Source organism: Dasypus novemcinctus, chromosome 8, assembly GCF_030445035.2.
Source record: "Dasypus novemcinctus isolate mDasNov1 chromosome 8, mDasNov1.1.hap2, whole genome shotgun sequence".
NCBI classification, from domain to species: Eukaryota; Metazoa; Chordata; class Mammalia; order Cingulata; family Dasypodidae; genus Dasypus; species Dasypus novemcinctus.
This window is the reverse complement of record NC_080680.1, coordinates 19,938,309-19,962,843: the sequence shown is the minus strand read 5'-3', so window position 1 is coordinate 19,962,843 and position 24,535 is coordinate 19,938,309. Positions and strand designations below refer to the sequence as shown.

At 39.4% G+C, this 24,535-nt stretch overlaps 1 protein-coding gene and 1 pseudogene across 3 annotated transcripts in view; both read right to left on the bottom strand.

Moving 5' to 3' along the window:
• The window catches only part of FANCC (FA complementation group C), a 306,236-nt gene that overhangs the window by 157,758 nt on the left and 123,943 nt on the right, over positions 1–24,535 (bottom strand). The window lies entirely within an intron of this gene.
• On the bottom strand, positions 4,876–8,472 carry LOC139439430 (ribosomal RNA processing protein 36 homolog pseudogene; annotated as a pseudogene).

Below are 24,535 nucleotides of genomic sequence, written 5' to 3'. Positions count from 1 at the left end.
TCCCTGATGCAAAAACACTAGAAAGTTGGACAAAATGTTTTCAGAGACTTGACAAGAGGCAGCACTAGACTGTGATCCCTGAAAGTAAAAAAACCAGTGAGATGAGTCCTCTGACCAGCCTGGCTTTCCGCCTGGCTGCACTTTCTGAACCATGGAACAGGGAGAGCTATTGCAAGCAAAGCACGTAAAGTCTCACTGAATTAAGGAGACGGAGACTGGAGCACGGGAAGACAAAGACAGCTGGAAATTGAGGGGTAAAGAAGGGAGCTAGACAGAGGAAGAAGCTCCAGAAACCAACATGTAGACCTGTGAATCTTAGGCTACATAATAAACTGTGAACATGTAACAGGGTGAAACTCCACAAGGATGAAGAACAACTACCAGGGGACCTATAAGGTAAACAATTCCCAGCACTCACACCAAGAGGGAGAGAAATTTGAACTTCATCTACTCAGAGAAGAAAGACCTCAATTAACAGTTGGGGCAATCAATAGAGACTTGAGAAAAATTAGCCCTGGCAAAAAGGTTACTATACACCCACCCTAACAAAAGAGTAAAATCAAAGCCTAGAAAGGATGAAACTAATCTGAACATAAAATAAAACTGCCAAAATAAAACTAAACTCTCTGGAAAAGAAGACAATATAACCAAAAACAATCAACAATGAAACATTTACAATATATGGCATCTAACAAAAAGATACTAGATATGCCCAGAGGCAGCAATTACAACCCATAACCAAAAAGATGATAAGTCTAAAGAAAGATACTGGAAATGTCAGAGTTGATTAAATTAGCAAAGTCCTAACACCACTAATGTATATGTTATAAGGATAAAAGAAAACATAACTATAATGAAGACAGAAAGAAAGGATATAAAAAAAACTATGCAGAAGTGCTAGGCAAAGAACACAATATCTGAAATGGAAAATACACTGAATGGAATTAAGGCAGATTAAACATTACATAAGAAAGATCACTGAACTTAAAGACAACAACAGAAACTATTTAAAATGAAGCAGAGAGAGAGAGAAAGAGAAAAATATGACAAGAACTTCAGTGACCTTAGGGAAAATATCAAGTAAGGTCAAACATACATGCAGCTAGGGTCCTAGAAAAGGTGGGTAGAATGGAAAAAGCACTTGAAGAAATGATGGCTGAAATCTTTCCAAATTTGATGAAAACTATAAACACTGATAGGGGAAGCTCAAAAAAATCTCAAGTAGGCTGAACACAAAGAAAACCACACCATGAAACACCAACATACTCTGAAAAACAGTGATAAAGAAAAAAAAAATCTTAAAAGCATCCATACAGAGGGGAAAAGTCACAAAGATAAGAATGACAACAGCTGTCTCAGAAACTATGTAAGACAGAAGTAAATGGAATTACCTTTTTAAAAAGTACCATGAACAAAGAAAATAAAACAGAAAATTCCCAAACTAGAATTCTATATCCAGGGAAAACAGTCTTTAAAAATCAAAGTGAAATGAAGTCTTTTTTCAGACAGACAAAGCTGAGAGAATTTGTCAACATCAGACTTGCACTACAGGCAACTTTACAGGAAGACCTTCAAGAGAAAGGGAAAATGATATCAAACAGAAATGTGTACCTACACAAAGAAGTGGAAAGAGCTTAAAATGGTAAGTATGTGGGTAAATAAAGTTTTTTCCTCATTTTCCAATTTCATTAAAAAAATGATTATTTAAAGCAAAACTAATAACAACGTATTGTGGGGTTTATCCGTTTTTTAAGTAAATTTACCTTAATAAATGAGAAGGCTGGGAGAAGAGAAACAAGTATAAACTGCTGTGAGGTTCTCATACCAAAATATATACATATACACAAGTATATATTATACATTGTAGCTGCAAGTAATACTTGTATTCATGTAATATTACAAAAGATGAATGTTAATAATTCTAGAACTCTAAAAGTACTAAAGTACTAAAAAATACTAAATACAACAGCTACTAGCCACATGTGGCAATTAAGAACTTGAAATGTAGCTCATCCAAATTGAGATGTGCTGTTAAGTATAAACTTCACACTGAACTTCAGACTTAGTATGAGAAAAAGAAAGAAATGTGTCATATTTTTATATTGATTACATGTTGAAATAATATTTTGGTAATACATATGTTCATATTTTTATTTTAAAATAAAATATTTTATAAAATATTAAATATTTTTCTATTTTATAAAACATTTTAAAATTAATTTCACCTCTTTGCTTTTACTTTTTAATGTGGCTACCAGAAAATTAAAACTACATAGAAGGCTCACAGCTGTGGCTCACATTACATTTCTATTAGACAGTGCTACACTAGAGAAGGGGCTCATAACCAAGGGGTCTGTGGAAAGATCTCAAGGAGTCTGTGAGCTTGAATTGAAAAAAGCCAACTCGATTAGATGTACAACATGATAAGCATAATGCCTTGTCAAACACTACACCAGAATTTAATGTTCTTATTCAAGATAAACAACAAGTCGCACACTGACAAGTCTTTTAAAAAATTAAATTTAACTTTAATTTTCCTATATTTTTGATATATTGGATTATTATTTAATGTATTACAAAAGCAGCACATATGTATAGCATTATATCATATGTTTATTTTAGTAACTGCATTTCAGTATATGTAACTGATTTCCTTTGTAATTTTATTTTATGCATTTAAAAACATTTTTGTGGGGAACGTGATGGTGTGGGTGTGATATATTTATTAAATAAAATGCAGTATAGTGTGGACTTAGTATGATTTTTTTTTTTAATAATAGAAGTTGTCTTTTTTTTCTTCCCCTCCCACTCACCTGCCCTGCTGTTTTTCCTGTCCGTGTCCATTTGCTGTGTGATCTTCTGTATCTATTTCTTTCTTTGTCTTCTCTTAGCTTTCTCCTCTAGGATTCACCAGGATTCCATCCTGAGGACCTCTGATGTGGAGAGAGGTTTCCTGTCAATTGTGCCACCTCAGTTTCTGGTCTCTGCTGCACTTCACCTTGACTCTCCCATTCGTCTCTCTTTTGTTGCATGATCATCTTGCTGCATGACTCGCTTGCGTGGGCACTGGCTCATCATGTGGGCACTCGGCTCCCCATGTGGGACACTGACTCACCATGCAGGTATGCTTTTTCTTCTTCTTTTTCACCAGGAGACTGCAGGTATCAAACCTGGTTCCTCCCATATAGTAGGCAGAGGCCCTATCACTTGAGTCACATCCATTTCCCTTAGTATGATTTTTATTTTGATGTAGCGTGTTTTGAGCGCAGTGGATAACTCTCTGCAAAAAGGTTGGTAAGGATGGTGGAGATGGTTTTATAATACCGTGGGAAACTCAAATTTCTAAATGCTTGCCGAAAATGACCATTTGAACAGATGTTGAAATGTATCAGGTATTGAAACTATGGGAAAGTTGTAAAATGTAATTTTGAATAATCCTAAAATTAATTTAAAGACATGCCGATGTTGAGTTTCATAAAACTATCTGCTGTGACATTCTGAGAAGGGGTCCATGGTTTTCACCTGACTGGCAAAGGGGTCTGTGGAACAAAAAGGGTTAAAAACTCCTGCACTAGAACAACCACTAAAAAGATGAAAAGGTATGACTAAAAAGGTAATAGTGGTGACATAGTAGAACAGAAAAAATCAATCAAAAGAAGTCAGAATTTAGGAAGAAAGAACAAAGACAATATGAGAAAAAACAGCAACTTTTGCAGGAAAACATTTTACAATATTTGACATTCTTCTATGATATAAAAAATTTACGGTAAACTATAAATAGGAATATCCTTAACCTGATTAAGGACAGATATGAAAAACCTGCCAACATCACACTTAATCGTGAAAGGATGAAAGATTTCTCCCTAGGTCTAATATCCATCTAGTTCCTGGTTGAGGGGAGAAAGTAGCAGTTTGAAGGTTTAGGGTGGCCAAAACAGCCTTGTAGCAGACATAGATCATGTTTTCTAACCACCCACCATCTGACCCCGTTCCCATGTTTGGGAAACTCACAAATCTAGATGGACAAGAATCCACCTCCCACCAGATGCTTGCCTTCCTAGCTTTCCCCTCTTGCAGCCAGGGGGCCAACGACTGATCAATCAGATGCTTCTGCCTGGAACTTCTTGATCTCTAAAGCAAAGTAAAAGGGAAAGTGGAAAACATAATCTGGTGTCAGCAGTAGCATCTTCACATCAACACTCTAGTTCTGAAGTTAGATCAGGGTGCTTCAGACTGCTCAGACTTTAATTCTTCCTGCCACCTCCTACCCCCACACACGCACCCCTCCTTTGGAGATTCTCTTCAGCCTACTGGTTCTATGAGCCCAGTAGCTTAATAGTCTTTTTCTGCTTTTATCAGCTGGAATCCATGTCTTTGGTTTTAAAGGAAAACTGATACATGCCACTGGAGATCCTTAGCACAGGATCCCTCACAGCAAGACAAACTATCTCAGTAACTACAGCTCTAAGACTTACAATCATGGGTAGAAATACATTTGATACTTCACATTTCATTATTACATTACAGCTTCCATTCTGTCATCAGAACTACATCTTTCCCCCATCCACAGAGCATCAAGTTATAGATTTTCTATTTTTTAATTTACTTGTCTTCTTTTGCAGGTAAGGTCTTTCTTTATGGCTGGTTTTATGATCTTGGTCTTTCTACCATTCTGCAATTTCTTATGATTTATCTAGGTTTTTTATGTGTGTGTTTGTGTCATGTTTGGGATTAACTGAACCAGTTTCCTAACTCTTAGGGTTTATAAATTTCATCAATAATAGAAAATTCTCAACCTTTTTGAAATATTCTCTCCTTCTGGAACTCTTGATTATATATATCAAACCTTCTCTACCTTCCATATTTTTTAATCTCTTTTCCTTAGTTTCCATTTCTCTGTGTCTCTGTACTCCATTTGTTTAACTTCTTCAGACCTACTTCCAATTCATTCTTCCTTCAGGTATGTCTAATCTGCTATGTAACCACACAGTTTCTAATTTTAAATAGTGTATTTTTCATTTTTTGAAGTTTTACTTACTTCTTTTAAACCAGTTTGATCATTTTTTATATTCCTTTCATTAGTCATACTTTTCTTTAAGCATAAGTAAAATATTTTTATTTTGTATTTTATAACTCCAGTATCTCATCTCAGTCTCTATTGACTAATGTTCTAAATGACTCCGGTTCATGGTGGTTTCTTTCCCTGTGCACTTTGTTTTTATTGTAAGGTCATATTCTTCAGTTTTTATCTGAAGGAATTCCTTGAGGACTGGGTTTAAAGAATAATTCTTAAGAGAGGATTACATTTGCTTTTGCCAGGTGCCTGGAGGCTCTACCAACCTGACTCCACTTTAAAGTAAATTATCCCCTTGAAGATTTTCCAGGCCACATAGAAATATGAATTCTAGTCCCAAACAGTATGAGGGTAGGTGTGGTTACACATTACTGGGGAAGCTTTCTGCCTCCTCCCCCTGCTTCTATAACCAAAGTTAAGTGGGTGAGTTTTTCCTCTGTGGGACTGGTTCATACTTTAAATAATGGTGTCATCTTTTGAGGGCCCAAACTTACATAGGGAGGGTCTCTGATGTAATTTCCCACTTTGTAGGAGCCTTAGGATTTGTTGCCTATTCCATACATGGCCCACTAAAACAGTAGTTCTAAGCCACTCACAAATCCCATTAAAAAAGCAGAAAAAAAGAGGAGTGACAGAAATGCTTATGAAAGGGATCCTACATAAAGTTCCAGCCCTGGGAGCCATGAACAGACTTTGTGGCCTTTACTGGGCCAAGGTTACTCACTGGATACTTTTCTTCTGCACAAGAGTATGTGGTTTAAGGTAAGAAGGGTGTAAGAAGGACATGCGGACATGATTAAAAAAAAAAAAAAAGGGGGACCCAGGCAGAGGCAGTAGGGCATGGTAGGAGGCTGAGATATTCTCCTTGTCCAGCCATAAGGGCAGTCCAAGAGCCCCCTAGATTTTGAGCCAACTTAGTTCAAAGGCAGCTGTGATCCTTGCCCCTGAATGGGAAAGAGCCAGGAGGACAGGCTAAGTCCAAGTCCAAGACCCAAAGACCATGCCTCCTGGGACAGTGGCAGAGGCGAGGATAGTTATTATTTATTACTCTTTGCCCAAAGGGAGATGTCTCCTGTCCTTGCTTGCATTTGCACACCTCTTTTGATTCAAGAAACTCTCCAGCTTCTTGCTGCATTTCGGTTCTTTGAATTTCTCAGCGAGAGCCAACTGGTGCTGCTCAGATTTCTTCAGGAAGTACAGCTTCTGCTTCAGGGCCAGGCACAGCTCCTGCTCCTACTTTCATTCTTGCTGTGACACTTCTTGCTGTTTCATTCACTGAAGGAGCTGCTGCAGTTTATCATGCTCCTCCCCTGACCAGTGTTTCTTCAACTTCTTTTTCACAATCTATTTGTCTTTGGTTTGGATGTCATTCAGGAATTGAAATGTTCTGTCAAACATCTCAGGATTATATTCCCTTGACAGATCACCATAGCTGGGGTCCTAGATCACTTTCTTATTGATGGGGACAAACTGACACAAACATGGCACCTGGACCATGGTGACATTTCCAAAAACCTATGTTTATCTAAAACACATGCATTTTGGACAGGTAGTCTAGAACCTTGCTTCCTAGTGCTAAATGTTTGTGCGTCTTATTCCCCACTTGGCTCTGCAATTCCAACAGCTCCTCAAATGACATATCGGCTGTGTCGTTTTGTAGGCTGCAGGCCCCAGGCCCCCACTATCCTCCCTTGCCATCTGGAGCTCACAGGAAGATCAGGTGCTGGGCCCAGTCTGGGGGCTCACTTTGGGCATCTGGTCATGTAGGGCTCAGAAGATAAATCTGCACTAGAGATTTTGGCCAGTGCAATGAGGCAAGAAAAATAAATTAAAGGCATATAATTGGAAAGCAAAACATGATCATTTATGTAGAAAATCATAAAGAATCTATGAGAAGCTAATAAGCCTAGTAAGGTCTCAGGACACAAAGTTAATAAACAAATATATTTCTTATACCAGTAGCAAAAGACTGGAAAACGAAATTTTAAAAAATCATTTTTTAAAATTGATAAGTATCCCAAAATATGAAATATTTAAGAAAATATGCATAAGAACTGTATACTAAAAGTGACAAAATGCTGCTGAGAAAGTAAAAAAGACTTTAATTAGTAGACAGCTATACTACGCCCATGAACTGGAATACCTGATATTAATAAGATGTCAAATTTCCCCAAAGTGTTCTATAGATTTCAATGCAATCCCAATAAAAATCCCATCAGGCTTTTTGAGCAAACTGATAAGGTGATTCTAAAATTTATATGGAAATCCAAAGATCTAGAATAGTGAAGATAATTTTCAAAAAGAACAAAGGACTTACATTCAATGGGAAAATAGTCTTTTCAATAAATGCTGCTGAAATAACTGGATATTGATTTGGAAAGAAAGGAACCTTGACCCTTACCTCAAAAGCTACTGAAAAGTTAGCTCAAAATAGATCACATATATGTAAATGTAAAAGTTAAAGCTTTTGGAAGAAAATCTTCATAAACTTGAGATAGGCAAAAATGTCATAGGGGACAAAAAGTATGAACTGTAAAAAGAAAAACTGACAAATTAGACTCATCAAAATTTAAATATATGTTTTTTTTGAAGTATACCATTAAGAAAATGAAAAGGCAAATCACAAACTGAGTGAATATTTTCTCTAAATAAATACATACAGTATCTGGTATATAAAAATCACACCTCAATAAGAAGAAAATTAATTTTGTTAAAATGAGCAAATATTTGAAAAAACACTTCACAAAAAGAAGCTAAAGGAATACAAAGAGATAATGTCAAATCATCAAAGAATTCATATTAAAAACCACAAAGAGGTTTCCACTACAGATGCAAGAAAATGAAGGGCCTCACACTGTCTGATTGTGGCAGCAAAGACTGAATGGTGAATACAGAAAATTCTAAAAACATGGGGAAGGGGAAATAATCTTTGCAACTCAGAAATGAATTTGTAAACAGCAGGGGCAGGAGGGGTGGGAATCAATGCTTAATTTAAAAATTAAAAATTGAAAAAAAAAACACGATGTGATACCACTATATACCCATGAGAATGGCTAGAATAAAAACAAAATTGGTGAACATGTGAAGTTACTGGAATTATCTGGGGGAACGTAAAGTATTTGGCAGCTTCTTATAATGTTAAGCATATACTTTTTTTTTAATCCCCCACCCCATGCAGCTTGCTTGCCATCCGCTCTTCTGTGTACATTCGCTGTGCGTTCTTCTGTGTCTCTGTAATTTTTTAAAAAATTTATCCCCCTCTCCCTTGCGGTTTGCTTGTGTCTGCTCTCTGTGTCCATCTGTTGCGTGCTCTTCTGTGTTTTCATATGTTTCCCTTTTTGTTGTGTCACTTTACTGAGTCGGCTCTCCACGGTGCTTGCAGGTTGGTGGCTCTCCATGGCGTGCAGGCGAGCCTTCCTTCACAAGGAGGCCCCGGGACATGAACCCAGGGCCTCCCATATGGTAGACGGGAGCCCAACTGATTGAGTCATAGCTGCTTCCCTAAGCATATACTTTCACACAACCCAGCATTTCCAAACCTAGGTATTCATCCAAGAGAAATGAAAACATATGACCATACAAAACTTGTACAAGAATGTCCACAGAAATTCTATTTATAATGGCCAAAATTTAAAAGCAATCCAAATGGCTAACAATAGGTGGATGGAGAAGAAAATCTGATATATCTATATAATGGAATACTCAACAATAAAAGGATTAAGTACTCATATAACTTACAACATGAATAAACCTCAAAAACATTATGCCAAGTGAAAGAAGCTAGACACAAGAGCATATACTACATTTTTCTGTATACACAAAATTATACAAAAAGGAAACATTAATTTACAGTGACAGAAAGCAGATCAGTGGTTGACTAAGGCCAACCATGAGAGGAATGACTGTAAAAGGGAAAGAGATAAATTTATATTTTGTAGGTGATGGAAATGTTTCTTAATTGTGGTGGTGGTTACAAAGATGTATACAAATGTCAAAACTATCAAGTTGTACAATTAAAAAGGGCATATTTTATTGTCTGTAAAATTTAACTCAATAAAGATGATTTTTAAAAGATACTACACCATAAAAACACATTACCATAATTCTATGTAATAAAAGCAACAAATTAAAGGAAAAAGCCACCTCTCATTTTGTTATACTAACATTTCATTTTCCAGGTTCCTTCTAATCTAATATATGTGTAATGAATATATATTTTGCATAGCTGTTATCATTTTGTATCACATTTTGCATCCGACTTTTTAACTTAGGTTAATACACATTTTCTACATTATTTCATACGCTATACAAAATGACAATGTAATATTTCATAAAGTACATATGCCATAATTTGCTTATTCATTAATGGCTAGACAACTGAGTTCTCATTTTTTCTGATTATACAATATATTATAATGAACACCATTATATCCATTAGGAAATATCCATTCCTAATTTGAATATTGCTTGGGATAAACCACCAGGAACCATGGATAACTTTTTTTTTTTTTTTTTTGGACAGGTAAGTGGCTCCAAATAGTCAAAACTTTTTTTTTTTTAAGATTTATTTTTATTTATTTCTCTCCCCTTCACCCCCGTTGTCGGCTCTCTATGTCCATTCACTGTATGTTCTTCTGCGTCCGCTTGTATTATCAGGCGGCACTGGGAAACTGCATCTCTTCTTTGTTGCGTCATCTTGCTGCGTCAGCTCTCCATGTGTGCAGCACCACTCCTAGGTGGGCTGCGCTTTTTTCCCACAGGGCTGCTCTTCTTGCGGGGTGTACTCCTTGCATGTGGGGCTCCCTTATGTGAGGGGACCCCTGCGTGGCAGGGCACTCCTTGTGCGCATCAGCACTGCTCATGGGCCAGCTCACCACATGGGCCAGCTCCTGACCCACGTGGTCAGGAGGCCCTGGGTATAGAACCCTGGGCCCTCCATATGGCAGGCAGATGCTCTATCAGTTGAACCACATCCGCTTCCCCCCGGATAACTTTTTGTTCCTTTTTTTTTTTCTTTTTAAATTTAAAACTAATGTGTACTTGTTATTAAAAACTCAAAAAAGCAGAAAAAATATAACGCAAAAGGTTTATGCTCTTCCTCATTTTTTATTGAGCCATTTCGCAGAAGTAATCCCTAATAACACCCTATCTTTTTTTTTTCCAAAAGATTTGTTTACTTTATTTTTTAGCTACCCTCCCCCCGATGGTTCTCTTGTCTGTCTGCTCATGGTTTGCTCATCTTCTCCAGGAGGCACCGGGAACTGTACCCAGGACCTCCCACATGGGAGGTGAGTGCCGAATAGCCTGAACCACATCCGTTCCCTGCAGGCTGCAGTATCTGCTGGCTTGTAGCATCTGCTCATCTTCTTTAGGAGGCACCAAGATCAGAACCCAGAACCTCCCATGTGGTAGGCAGGCACTCAACTGGTCGAGCCACATCTGCTTCCCAATACCTTACCACTTCGAGACTAATATTTGAATAATACCATGACCTCCTGTGATGTAAGGCCTAAAATTAAGGCCCAATATTATGTACTGCCTTGACATCTGGTGAAATCAGGAGAGCCTGGAATGGCCGAACTGCAAGTCCCTTTCCCTGCTCTGTTCCCATGGATAAGGCCCCTAGTCAAACAACTCTCCTTATCACAGGAATCAGGTACAGTTTCTGCTTATCACCAAGGAGCAGGTTTCAGTCCCCTGCCAATCTCAGGAATTATTCAAACAAGCCAATCACATTCTACGTCACCCTCTTGTTACTTCAGAGCCTGCCTCCCACAGCTCCTGCTGGTTCACTCTGTTCCTGAGTGCAAGTCCTGTGTGGCCTGGTATGGTATGTGGTGTCCTCTTCCCTTGGGCCGTGAGTATATCAACTAATAAACTGCTGTCAACCTCATCTGTTCAGGGCAGGGCATTCTGTGTTCAGCCATCTCCATAACCCTAGGGTGGGAATCCCTAGGGGGTGACAGGAGGCGATTAAAAACACCTCCCACAAACTAGTATTTGGTGCTGCTCATGTACCATTAGATTTAATCTAGTTGGAATATTTATTCAATATAAATGATAGAGGACTGATCTCTTAATACCTGAATATTTAAACTTTTTTTTCCTCACTTGATGGGTTTCTGGAGGGTCACTGGGGTATCTCACAGATTTTAGAATTCTTTTTTTTTTTATTAAAGATTTATTTATTTATTTTTTATTTATTTAATTCCCCTCCCCTCCCCCGGTTGTCTGTTTTCTGTGTCTTTTTGCTGCGTCTTGTTTCTTTGTCCGCTTCTGCTGTCGTCAGCGGCACGGGAAGTGTGGGCGGCGCCGTTCCTCGGCAGGCTGCTCCCTCCTTCGCGCTGGTCGTCTCCTTATGGGTGCACTCCTTGCGCGTGGGGCTCCCCTACGCGGGGGACACCCGTGTGGCAGGGCACTCCTTGAGTGCATCAGCACTGCGCACGGGCCAGCTCCACACGGGTCAAGGGGGCCCGGGGCTTGAACCGCGGACCTCCCATGTGGTAGACGGACGCCCTAACCACTGGGCCAAAGTCCGTTTCCCAGATTTTAGAATTCTAAGAGCCTTCAAGATAACCCAGCCTTAAGTTAAACTGGTGGTAGTATATTTTAAAGTCACACCTAGGCCCAAAATAGTCTGCCACTTACTTGCTTACTTGTGTAAGTTCTCACATTTAGGGAAACGGACTTTGGCCCAGTGGTTAGGGCGTCCGTCTACCACATGGGAGGTCCGCGGTTCAAGCCCCGGGCCTCCTTGACCCGTGTGGAGCTGGCCCGTGCGCAGTGCTGATGCGCGCAAGGAGTGCCCTGCTACACAGGGGTGTCCCCCGCGTAGGGGAGCCCCACGCGCAAGGAGTGCACCCATAAGGAGAGCCGCCCAGCGCGAAGGAGGGAGCAGCCTGCCGAGGAACGGCGCCGCCCACACTTCCCGTGCCGCTGACGACAGCAGAAGCGGACAAAGAAACAAGACGCAGCAAAAAGACACAGAAAACAGACAACCAGGGGAGGGGAGGGGAATTAAATAAATAAATAATATATAAATAAATCTTTAAAAAAAAAAAAAAGTTCTCACATTTATAAAACAGGGTAATAATATATAGATATTATGATAATATATAGCTATTACTATTCCACTTCACTGAGTCATAAATAGTTAATGGTCATGCATGGAAAGGACATACTAAGTACTCAATTACAGTAGCACTAACTTTTTAAAAATTAAGATATGGAAATGGGGGGGCATATAATTTATAAAAAATCTCACTAGCAGAGCCAGGACAGGTCCAGATATTTTGATTCCTAAAAGTGACTCATCTGGAATTATTTTGTAATTTCAATTGAACTATGAGAACATTCTGATAGTCAGGATTTTTATAAGTACTCCTTATATCTACCACAGAGTAAAGGACTATTTGAACCACACAACTTTCAAAGACCTAGAAATCAAGATTTATGGGTTTACATATGCCTGGTTCCTTTGCCATGCTGCTAATTTATAGAAACTCCAGTGTTGTCAATATTAAACAGAACCAGATCTAATAGGAACAGTAGTCAAACTAAGACAAAGTAGAACAATCTCTCTATCAAAAAAAAGTAACTCAGTTACAACTACCAGTTCTCAATGCCTGGATCCTAGGAGGGATATTTTAGGCCCCTCAAGAAACGCACATCTGGTCTGAGAAACAACTGAACTTCAGAACAGATGTAGAGATTGTGCAACCACATGTAGACCAGACATCCACATGTTCCTCAGCAGTGGCTATTTTCTAGCAAACGCAAAAAACCATGATTGTTTAAATTTACTTTTCCTAGGGATTTACCCTTAAAAGTCCCAAGGAGCACTGCCCAGGCAATTTAGATTTGAAATACAGTGAGCCTATGTCTTAGAAATACATCTCTAACACACAGACCTAAAAACTCCTTCCTCTCCAGACTCAGGCTGGGGCACAATAGGAGAGTGTGAGGGTAGGGGTGGCATAAGGAAGGGAGGGGTTAAAAAAGGGGATATAGTCAATGTACTATTACCTAAGCCAACTCAATTAAAGTTATAGTTTAACTGAAAAGTTACCATGATCATAAAACAGAAAAAAATAAAACAAAATGAACAGAAAACATAAAACAGTTCATCCGGAGAACATCACTAAACATCTCAAACATCCTGTTCCTAATTGACAATAAATGTCTTGATCTGGCCTGTTTGAGCAGTGGCAACTTACTAGAAACCAACCGGATACAATTTAATGTGATATAAGCAGAAGCCCACCTAAATGAAGTGAAATTTAAAAGATAAAGCCTAGCCAGGAACACAAATGGTATCTCATGTTGCCCTTTGAGAAGAAGCAAATTTTCATTCAGGGAAGTTTAATAATAAGTTTGGTGTATTCATATTAATGACTCAGGAGACAGTGACCACTCTCCCCAAAACAAGCACATATAAAGACATAAGAAACCATCACAATTAGACTTCAATAGTGGAATGAAATGCTGATCATGTCCATTAGACTTGAAATACCTGGGAATGAAAATAGCAGTGATCTTCACATTTTCCAGAGTTCTGCAAAATACTATGTACTATATATATTTATACTGCAAAAGTATGAAATGTTATGAAAATTTCAGACAAATCAGACTAAAATAAATAAAATCAGAGTCAATATAAACATGATATTTAGTAAAGCAAATGCCATTTCGTGGATTTACTAAACGTACTTGCTGAATTTAGTTGAGAACTACCACAGTAAGGCAGACAGCTTTGGTGGTTTCTAAAGTTCCAGGGAAAATATAACTACACAACTATAAAGAAATTGCCACCATTTCTCTTTCTCAGTTGCCTGTACGCAGTCAGTTCTATTCAATAATAGACAGGGACAGTAAAGGAGGAGGACTCAATTTGTTATTATATTATCTGAGTGTTTTAGTTTGCTAAGCTGCTCAAAGAGTTACCATGAAATGTACTGGCTTTAACAATGGGAATTTAGTAGCTTACATGCTTACAGTTTTTAGGCTGAGATAAATGTCCAAATCAAGGCATCGTCAAAGACCAGCTCCCCAAAGACCAGCTCCGGTCTCCCCAAAGACCAGCTGCCAGCAATACTGGACTTCTGTCACATGGAAAGGCAAATGGCAAGGCGCATGATGGCATCCGCTGGTCTCTTCTGGTTTTGTTGCTTTCAGCTTCTTGCTTCAGTGGCTTTCTCTCTGTCTGAATTTCATTCTCTTATAAAGGATTCCAGTTAAGAGGAATAAGACCCACCCTGGGCCACACCTTAATGAAGCAGCCTCATCAAAAGGTCTTACTTAAAATGGGTCCACACTTACAGGAATGGATTAACTTTGAGAACATGCTTTTCTGGAGTGCATACAGTTTCAAACTACCACACTGAGCTATGGTCCCAAGGAGATAAAGGAATATCAAAGGCAGTGAAGAATGCAGGAAGAGGAGTTCTGGAGCATGGCACAGAAGAATATGGGATGGCTGCTGGGGGTGACACTCCCTCCTACTCCTCACTCTTATTTGTCTTACTTCAGGGATCCTGTCACCTTTTCCCCTTGAAGTTCTCAGGAGTTACCTCTTAGAAACAAATTGCCCAGTCTTCATGTTTCCAGGGAAAGTGGAATAACAACCCCATTCCCCAGGAGGGAGAAACAGAAAAAAAAAGTTTTGTTATCTGTGAAAAATACTTTGATGTGACATTCATACCATCCCTAGCTGTCCTGCCTTGCCCAAGATGACCCCCTCCCCAGGGTATCCACATCTAATAACTGATGGATGTAGAGGTACAGTGGCCCAGCCCTCCTGACCCAACACAGGAGAGCTTGGAAGAGACTCCCATCTTTATCCCTGCAGGCATGATGGGGGCTTCTGTTGAGAAGTATTAGAGCTCAACTTTTCCCTCTGTACAGCCCTGCCTCCTTCCTTTCCCCTCCACAGCAGTTACTCCCCAAAGCATTCCCTGCACACTCATCTCCACCTCAAAGACAGATGTCCAGAGAGCCCAAACTATGACATTATCTCTCAAACCTACACTCACTCTTCTCCAGGAAAAGAAAAACTGAACTAAGTGGTTAATTTGGAAAACTAAAAATGCCCAGCACTACACATTCTTCTCCCTTTCCAACATGCTTTATCTGATGTGTCCTGGTCTACTGTCACACCACACTTATCCAGGCAGGCTCATTTCTTGTGGGGTAGGCCTATGTGTGGTCCAGCTCAGCTCTGATTGGGTGCTTAGGTCTACCAAACCCAGAAGGGCCCAACTGAACCACAAACATAAGCCATATTCTTGAATCTCATTTAGGAATACTAGAACTGACATTTCGATTTCCAGCTGCCTGTCTCCCGTACCTTACTACTCAGCTGGTTCCTAACCAGAAGACAGGGGTGTTATTTATTAATCCTCTAACCTCAACATTATCTTTGACTCTCCTCTCTCCTTTCCCTAACATCTAACTAGTACCAGTCCTGACTGTTCTGGTTCCTTAACCTCTCCTAATGCGCCATCCTTACTAGAGGCATAGACAGGGCATCACTAGGCCCATATTATTCTCTCTTGATAATTACAACCACTGAAGGGTTCCTGGTCTAGTACTCTAAAATCTATTTTCAACATTGGAGCCACCACCTTATTTACATTTATACAATAAAAATGTGCCCCCTTCTCCCCAACTTAAAATCCTTTCATTAAAATATCTGCCTTTCAGGTTAAGTATATTCTTCAAAACAGGTCAGTTACCCCATCACAATCTGGCCCAGTCCATCACTAGTGCATAGCTAGTAGTTGATAAATGGGAGTCCCATTCTTTTTATTATCATTAGCAAGGAGGACCTTTCCTAGCTTCCTCTCTGCCTACTTTCCTACTCACAACTCAAATCACTTTCTGCTCTCCCAGTTCCATGTATCCTGGGCTTCTGCTTACCTGGAAGCTCAATACTTCATGATGCAAGCTCAACTGTCTGTCATCTTGTGGAAGCCTTCCTGACCACCACTCCAACCTCCCCCTACTCTCACCCCCTCCCCAGAAGTTTTGTTCCCTTTTCTCTGGGCTACCACAGTACCTTCTAAGTGTACAGTACCTTCCTTTACTACTTCATTTGTTATACTGCAATAAAATTAATTGATCCTTGAAAGCAAAATCTTTATATCCCTACATCTGCTTATATACAACAGCCACTCAGGATATATTTATGGAGTAAGTAACTGAAAGAAGAAATAAGAAAAGACTAGAGAGCAAAGGTGAAAGTAGGGGGACATGCTAATCAAGGCATGTGCCCCTTTCTCAATGCCTCAGTTAAAATACCACTTAGTTTTCCCCTATATTATTAATTTATGAACAAACTCACAAGTTGGCATTCATGGCCCTCCAAAATTCTCTTCTTTTCATGTAGAAGTCCCACCACCACCACCACAGCATATTTACCATCTAAAATCCAACTCACTTATTTACCCAATTAGCAAATAATTATTGAATGTTTGCTATGTGCCAGGCACTGTTCTTGGTTTCAGAACAAAGTCTCTGCTCTCATGGAATTTATAAACCATTTGGGGGATGATGGGAGGGACAGAAAAAAGTCAGTATGTCAGAGTCGTCAGCACCAAGAAGACAATTAAGTCAAAGTAAGGCGAATGAATAACCCAAAAGGGCTACTTTAAGACAGGATGATCAGGAAGGCCTCTCTGATAAGGTGATATTTGGACAGTGGCCTGAAGGAAGTAAGGGAAGGAACCATGAAGCTACTGCTTTCTATACTGAATTTGGCCCATGGTGAATAAAGGAACACAGTTTCCAATGTAAAACTATTTAACCCTATTAAGAAAAAATTTTGGTAACTTCACTCCATTTTAACAGTCTGAAACTTTTATTACAATCAATTTTAAGTCTGAACCTTTGTATTTTGCAAGTTTTACCAAACACTACTTTTAGAACATCAGCATAACCTTGTGCTTTATTTTTCTGAGATAGCCTTTATGTGAAATTTTCAGAAAGCAAAACCCGAGTCCATAAAATATCTAAGCTAAATCAGTTTTTCAAAGGTGGCTACACAGAAGCTATTAAAAATAATGATTCATTAAGGTCGCACTACATTTGGAAGTTCCAAACGTGGAGAATAAAAAGAGGTGTACAGTTCATAAATGACTTGAGGATTTTTCATGAGACTGTAAATGAAAGGAAGGGATATTTTTAAAGAAATTTATATGGCCAGTTCTTTGTTATTTGGTAAACTATATATTGGATAAATATGTTGCTTGCAGCCCACACAGTTTCTCTTTTGGCAAGATTTTGTGGGGATATTCAATTATTGGTTTATGCATTTCAGTCTGTTGCCATAGAAGTGAGTGTGAGGTGACAGACGTTTTATGAATTTACTTCAAGACTGTGCAAAAAGACTAAAACAGACTGAGCTGGGAAGAAGGATGTCTTCCTTAATTCACCTGTCTTCCATAATAAGTGGCAGTGAATAAAACAAGTATGAATCAAGTATGAATTAAAGCAACTTCTAAAGAAACTGTAAGTTGTAAGTTTATAGTGTCCTTTGAATAAATAAAACAATTTTTTTTGCAATGGTGTCCACGTGTCCCTGAGTTTCAAAATCCTTCTCCAAAAAATCATGTATTAAGTACCAGAAAAGCCTGTTGCCTCAGTTAAGAGGGTGTTGATTCCAAGTAACAAAACTTTGAAACAAACTGGCTTTGAGAAGGGACTGTATTAAGAGCATATAAATCCAGGAGAGTTCAGACAACATGAGCATGACCTGTTTTACCTTTCTCGTTTTCTCAGCTATGTTTCCTCAGGTCTACCTATGTTCTCAGGCAGGCTCTGCTCTTTTGGTCTCACGATAATGGACAGCAACTTCAAGGACTATACACTACCTGATTCATGCTCAGCAGGAAAGATTAAGTCCACTTCCCAGCATTCAAGCAAAAGTTCTAGGAATGAAATCTCACTGGCCTGGACTGGCCTGATTTGGGCCCTCATCTTGACCAATCCTATGGCCAGGGGAATTTAGAAGCTGTCTTGGTTAAGCCAAGCAAGACTCACCCAAGGAGCTAGGCAGGATAACTCCCAAAATGCATTATGCCCAGCTGGGAACCTCAGGGTGCAGTTAAGAAAGAGATTAAAGGGGATGGGATACTAAGAAAGCAATTTATTAATACCCACTACATGTGTGGATACAAAAATTTAATTACCAATTAACCTTTTGAAAAACACAACTTGAAGTTTTAGGAAGTCAAGCAAGTAGAAAACAGGTAGTAAATGCTATTAGTATTAAGGTAAAAACTAAAAGAAAAACAAAAGAGTAGTCACACAGCATTGCCACTGTTTTCAGAGAGGAGCTGTAGAGTACTCTCTCCAGTATTGCCTGACCTGGAAACTGAATTTCACCTTGCTTCTATTGTTCTTTCACTAATCAACTTTGCAAAGTATGCTAGTTCCCCTTTACATTCAACTTGAAAAATAATTCTTTCCCTAGGTTTCCATATCTCAGCTAGACCTTGCTAGCCTTTTCAAATCCTAAGCTGAAAAAAAAAGAAATAACAATAGAAATTATCAACAGCTTAGACATGATCCTGTTTCCAAAATATCAGTGTCTATCCCCTGGATAATGAACCCCTAGCCTCTCACAGAACTGATGCAATTTTGCCAACAACAAACCTAGGGGCTTTTTTTTCCCTGACTCCCCTGCCTGTCTCACATGCAGCAGGAGCCATTTCACTGTACACAGTACCATCATCTCTGAGACCACCAGTTTTCGAAAAACGCAGGAAGTGCAGCACCTGAAAATCATTATACCCCCTGTAGAATATCTTGATGTTGATGGCATTAAAAATAACAACAACAAAAAAATGAGAAACGGATGTGGCTCAGTCAGTTGGGCTCCCATCTACCATATAGGAGGTCCAGGGTTCGATGCCCAGGACTTCCTAGTGAGGGCAAACTGGACCACGTGATGAGCTGGCCCACACAGAGTGCTGGCCCATGTGGGAATGCCGCCCCTCGCAGGAGTGCCCCCCATGTGAGAATGACATCCAGTGCAGGAAAGCCACACCATGCAGGAGTGCTGGTTGACACTGAGAGCTGGCACAGCAAGATGACACAACAAGAGACGCAGATGAGAGAAAATAAGAAGATATAGCAGAGTGGGGAGCTGAGGTGATGCAAGAGAGTAACTGCCTCTCTCCCACTCCAGAAGGTCCCGGGATCGATTCCTGGAGCCGCCTAATGAGAATACAAGCAGACACAGAAGAACACAATGAATGGACAGAGAGAGCAGACAACAGGGAGAACAGGGGGAAGGGGGGAGAAATAAAATAAAAATAAAAAAAAATACATTGTAGGGTTCACTCAAGATCTCGTTTATTAGATGCCAGTACAGAAAAAAAATTAGGGGAAATGTTATAACAGAACAAGAAAATTATTCTTATTTTATTTTTTCTTTGACTGAAAACTGGGATAAGATCGTTATATGACTTTAGAGGCAGAAAGTTTTTGTTAAGCTTAGAGACAGCATATGGTGTCATAATATAATACCTCTTTTCTCCAAACCAAGAATCAGAATATATGACATAGCCCCCAGACAAAATATTTGAAATGATAACTTTTCAAGAAAATCTGAGCCATCCAGTTCTATGTTTTTTTTGTTTTTTGTTTTTTTGTTTTTTACTGGTGTATCTACACTGATTTGCATTTAGGACTTTAGATGCATAATCACTGTCTTTGAAAATATTCATGTGTAGTCTGTATCCCACCTTCTTATTCACTGTGTGAGGAAACACACCCCAGATACAAACACCATGGGAAAATATTTAAAAATCATTACTTCCGTCCCTCAAAAATTTAGTACAGGGGTTCAATGCAGAACATTTATTAAAACTTTTTGTTCTGATTAAACCATCTATAAATTAATTATTTTAAAAGGATGCATTTTTTTTCCTATGATCTCTTTTTTTTAATGTTCCCATATACCCCCCACCCCAGTTCTATGCCTTTGTATGGTCCAAGGGGCTTTGATGTCGCACAGATCTAGGTTTGAATTGCAGGTACACCACTTATTAGATGTGTAATTTGGGGCAAGCTAGTCAACCTTTCTGTGTCTCTGTTTTTCCATTCATTAAAATGGAGCTAATAATACCTCCTTCTGAGGACTGCCATGAAGATGACATGAGAGAAGCGGACTTGGCCCAGTGGTTAGGGCGTCCGCCTACCACACAGGAGGTCCACAGTTCAAACCCCGGGTCTCCTTGACCCGTGTGGAGCGGGCCCATGCGCAGTGCTGATGCGCGCAAGGAGCGCCCCGCCACACAGGGGAGCCCACGCGCAAGGAGTGCACCCTGTAAGGAGAGCCGCCCAGTGCGAAAGAAAGTGCAGCCTGCCCAAGAATGGTGTCGCACACACGGAGAGCTGACACAACAAGATGACGCAACCAAAAGAAACACAGATTCCCAGTGCCGCTGATAAGGATAGAAGTGGCCACAGAGGAAAACGCAGCAAGTGGACACAGAGAGGAGACAACTGGGAGGGGAGGGGGGTTTAAGGGAGAGAAATAAATAAATAATAAAAATCTTTAAAAAATAAAATTTTTAAAAAAGATGACATGAGATCATCCATGAGACGTACTTACTATAAGGCCTTTCCCATAGGAGATGCTTATTACTTCCTCTCAATTTGTTTACACATGGCAATTTTAGATATATGAGATATATAACAAAAACCCAGAAAAGCTATTTTCTAAAAGTTGTTGCAAAAACTGAAAAAGAACTCATGAAATACAAAAGTAAAATATTTAATACCTAATAGAACACATATCCAGTAAAGTGCATAAAAGGCAAACAGAAATCAACAAGTCAGCATCTCTAGCAAATAAAGCAAGAAAAAATGTTCAGATGGAGAAAATAAGGACAAGGTAAAAGCCTAGAAGACAAGAGTAAGACATTCATGTCCAAGGTACCGCTCTGAAATTGATTTTAAAAACCACACACAAATGTTACATTTTACTAATGTTAAATGTTGTGAAGTAGAGCCAGCGTATAGAAAAACCTTCCAAATAGTCCCCCAGGGACCACTAAGCACAGCAGTACCAGGTCTACTCCTCATCTGGGCAGGAATTCTGAGAGCTAGCACAGCCAAAACAGACAGAATAGCTTCTTAAACATACTCACACCAGCAAACTCACAAAATATGATATATACATCAAAACAGCAATTAACTGATTATAAGGAGATAAAATTTTCCATTTCTTATTTTACTCTTGTATTCTCTTCTAAGTTTGGTAAAAATTAAAATGTCATTTGGTCGTTCAACAACAACCAGATAGCCAACAAACATTTATTGAGCACTGACAGTACATGGCAGATGCAATGCTACCTATGATGTGGCTACAAGGATTACTAATGACACTGTCCTTGCCCTCGAACAGGGCAGAAGATGTCTATAATATGACTGCCTGCAGGATATTACTATCTAACTAAAGTAACCATTCATCAGTTTCATTAAGAAGTATAGCCAGTAAGAAATATAAATGAAGTGTGAACAGAGCAATTCTACCTAGGGGAAACTAGAGAAAGGAAAGGGTCAAATGAACTGGGTTTTTGAAAGAGAAATATGGTTCTATTTAAAAAAATAAATAAGGGGGGGAGGAGGTGTTGCAGCAAACTATTCCGAGTAGAGGAAAAGGAATGTGCAAAGTGCAAAGCTGTGAAGAGGTTTGACATGCAAGAAGCCAGTGTGGTCAGGTCCTGGGATGTGATAAGACCCTGTGAAGTCCTTATAGTGTTGGAGTACAGAAGGGATAAGAGAAGGATATGAGCAGGTCAGCAAAAGGGGGGTGGGGGATTGGGTGGGTAGGAGGAGATTAAGAAAAGCACATTTGGATTTTATCCATTACACTAGTAATTAATAAAGTTGGAGATGTATGTCCTAAGAGGTGTACAAAATAATCCAGAGAAGAAAATACAAGAACTGCAAGAACTGTTACATGAAGAAAGAAATTAACTTCAGTAACCGTTCATAAACGGATTGACACTGACCACCTCACTCAGTCTAGACAGGATAGTCATGTATCCTGAATAGGCCAAGTGGTATCCTGAGGAGGCAGAGATTTGGCTACATAGCAGGTGGACAGGGGCTCCCTCACACTTTTATTCACTTCCAGGATATGGATTATAGTTTCATTGTGCCCAGTGAGAAAAAGTTACAGATTATACAGTCTAACTAAAGTAATCATTCATCAGCCCCAATAAGAAATTAAGCAATAAGAACATGGCAAAATTTTTTCAGAATTATTAGGAAGATTATTTGAAAGAATGAATTTATACGTTATCAATAATGTATTCATTCTAAAAATGTACTGTGCCAGGAAGTGTTCAATTGCTGACAGTAAAACAAAGCCAATAAAAATCAATTTTGGGAAGCAGACTTGGCCCAGTGGTTAGGGAGTGTGTCTACCACCTGGGAGGTCCACAGTTCAAACCCTGGGCCTCCTTGACCTGTGTGGAGCTGGCCCATGCACAGTGCTGATGCGCACAAGGAGTGCCCTGCCACGCAGGGGTGTCCCCACGTGGGGGAGCCCCATGCACAAGGAGTGCACCCAATAAGGAGAGCCACCAAGCACGAAATAAAGTTCAGCCTGCCCAAGAACGGTGCCGCATACATGGAGAGCTGACACAAGATGACGCAACAAAAAGAAACACAGATTCCCGTGCCGCTGACAACAACAGAAGCGGACAAGGAAAAACACGCAGCAAATAGATACAGAGAACAGACAACTGGGGCGGGGTGGGGTGGGGGGATAAATAAATAAATAAATATATTTTTTTTTAAATCAATTTTGCCCTAAGAATATACTAGTCATTGAGATCCTCACTAAATTAAGTACAAAGCCAATCATAATCCTAAGACAATCACAAGTTATGTTGATTTTTTTATGATGTATCTTTTTTTTAAAAGATTTATTTATTTATTTCTCTCCTCTTCCCCCCCACCCACCCATTTGTCCACTCTCTCTTTCCATGTTCTGTGACCGCTTCTATCCTTATCAGCGGCTCTGGGAATCCGTGTCTCCCTTTGCTGCATCATCCTGCTGTGTCAGCTCTCCGTGTGTGTGGCACCATTCCTGGGCAGGCTACACTTTCTTTTGCGCTGGGCAGCTCTCCCTAGGGGCACACTACTCGTGCGTGGGTCTCCCCAACACAGGGGACACCCCTGCGTGGCACAGCACTCCCTGCATGCATCAGCACTGCGCATGGGCCAGCTCCCCACGGGTCAAGGAGGCCAGGGGTTCAAAACCGCAGACCTCCCATGTGGTAGGCGGACACCCTAACCACTGGGGCAAGTCCACTCCCTTTATGATGTATCTTGATAAGAGGATTCTAAATTATGTAATGGTAATACAAAGCTCAATTAGCCAAGACACTCTTGAAGAAGAGGAACAAGATGGAAGGACCACCTCTGGATAGCAAGACACTTACCAGGCCACATTAATGAAGATAATGTGGCACTGGCAAAAAGATAGACAAGACCAATGAAGAGATTCAGAATAAGACCTGGACATATAAAAACACCTGATTTGGCAGGAAGAGAGAAAAGAAGGTGGGATATGGGGGCATTTTCAGGACTTGGAGTTGTCCTGAATGATATTGCTGGGACAGATGCAGGACATCATATATCCTGCCATAACCCATTGAATGGACTACAATGTAAACTACAATTCATGCAGTGCAGCAGTGCTCGAAAATGTATTCATCAATTGCAATGAATGTACCACACTAACGAAAGAGGTTGTTGATGTGGAAAAAGTGGGGGGTATGGGAAGTGGGGAGTGGGGCATATGGAAATCTCCTATATTTTTTAATGTAACCTTTTGTGTGATCTATGTATCTTTTAAAAATAAGTAAAAAATATATTAAAGAAAAAACCTACATGGAGAAGAATATAAGAAAATGAGTTATTAGAAAACATTGTAAGTTGGCCAGAAAGCATAGTCTGGAAAATAAGCGTGGTCATAATCTCTGACGCAAAAACTAAAAGGAAAATTCAAATTGGGAACATTATTATTGATCTTACAAAAATAAAAAGAATTTATAAACTAAAAAACAAAACAACCCCCCTCCAAGAAAAACCCACAAAAATAAAAAGAATTTATAAACTAAAAAACAAAACAACCCCCCTCCAAAAAAAACCCACTTGATTTATGATAAAGGTAGCATCATAGATGAGTGGGGCAAGGACCTCTCAATAATGGAGCTGTGACAAGGGGGTATACATATGGGGAAAAAAACGAAATTAAATTCCAACCTTAGACCATACAAAAAGAAGAGTTATAGGTTACATCACAGAACTAAACAGGAAAGGCAAACCAAATACACTTTGAGAAGATAATATGGAAAAAGATAATAATATGGAAAGTCTTCATGACCTTGGAGTAGGAAAAGATTTCTTAAATAAGACACAAAATTATTAATCACA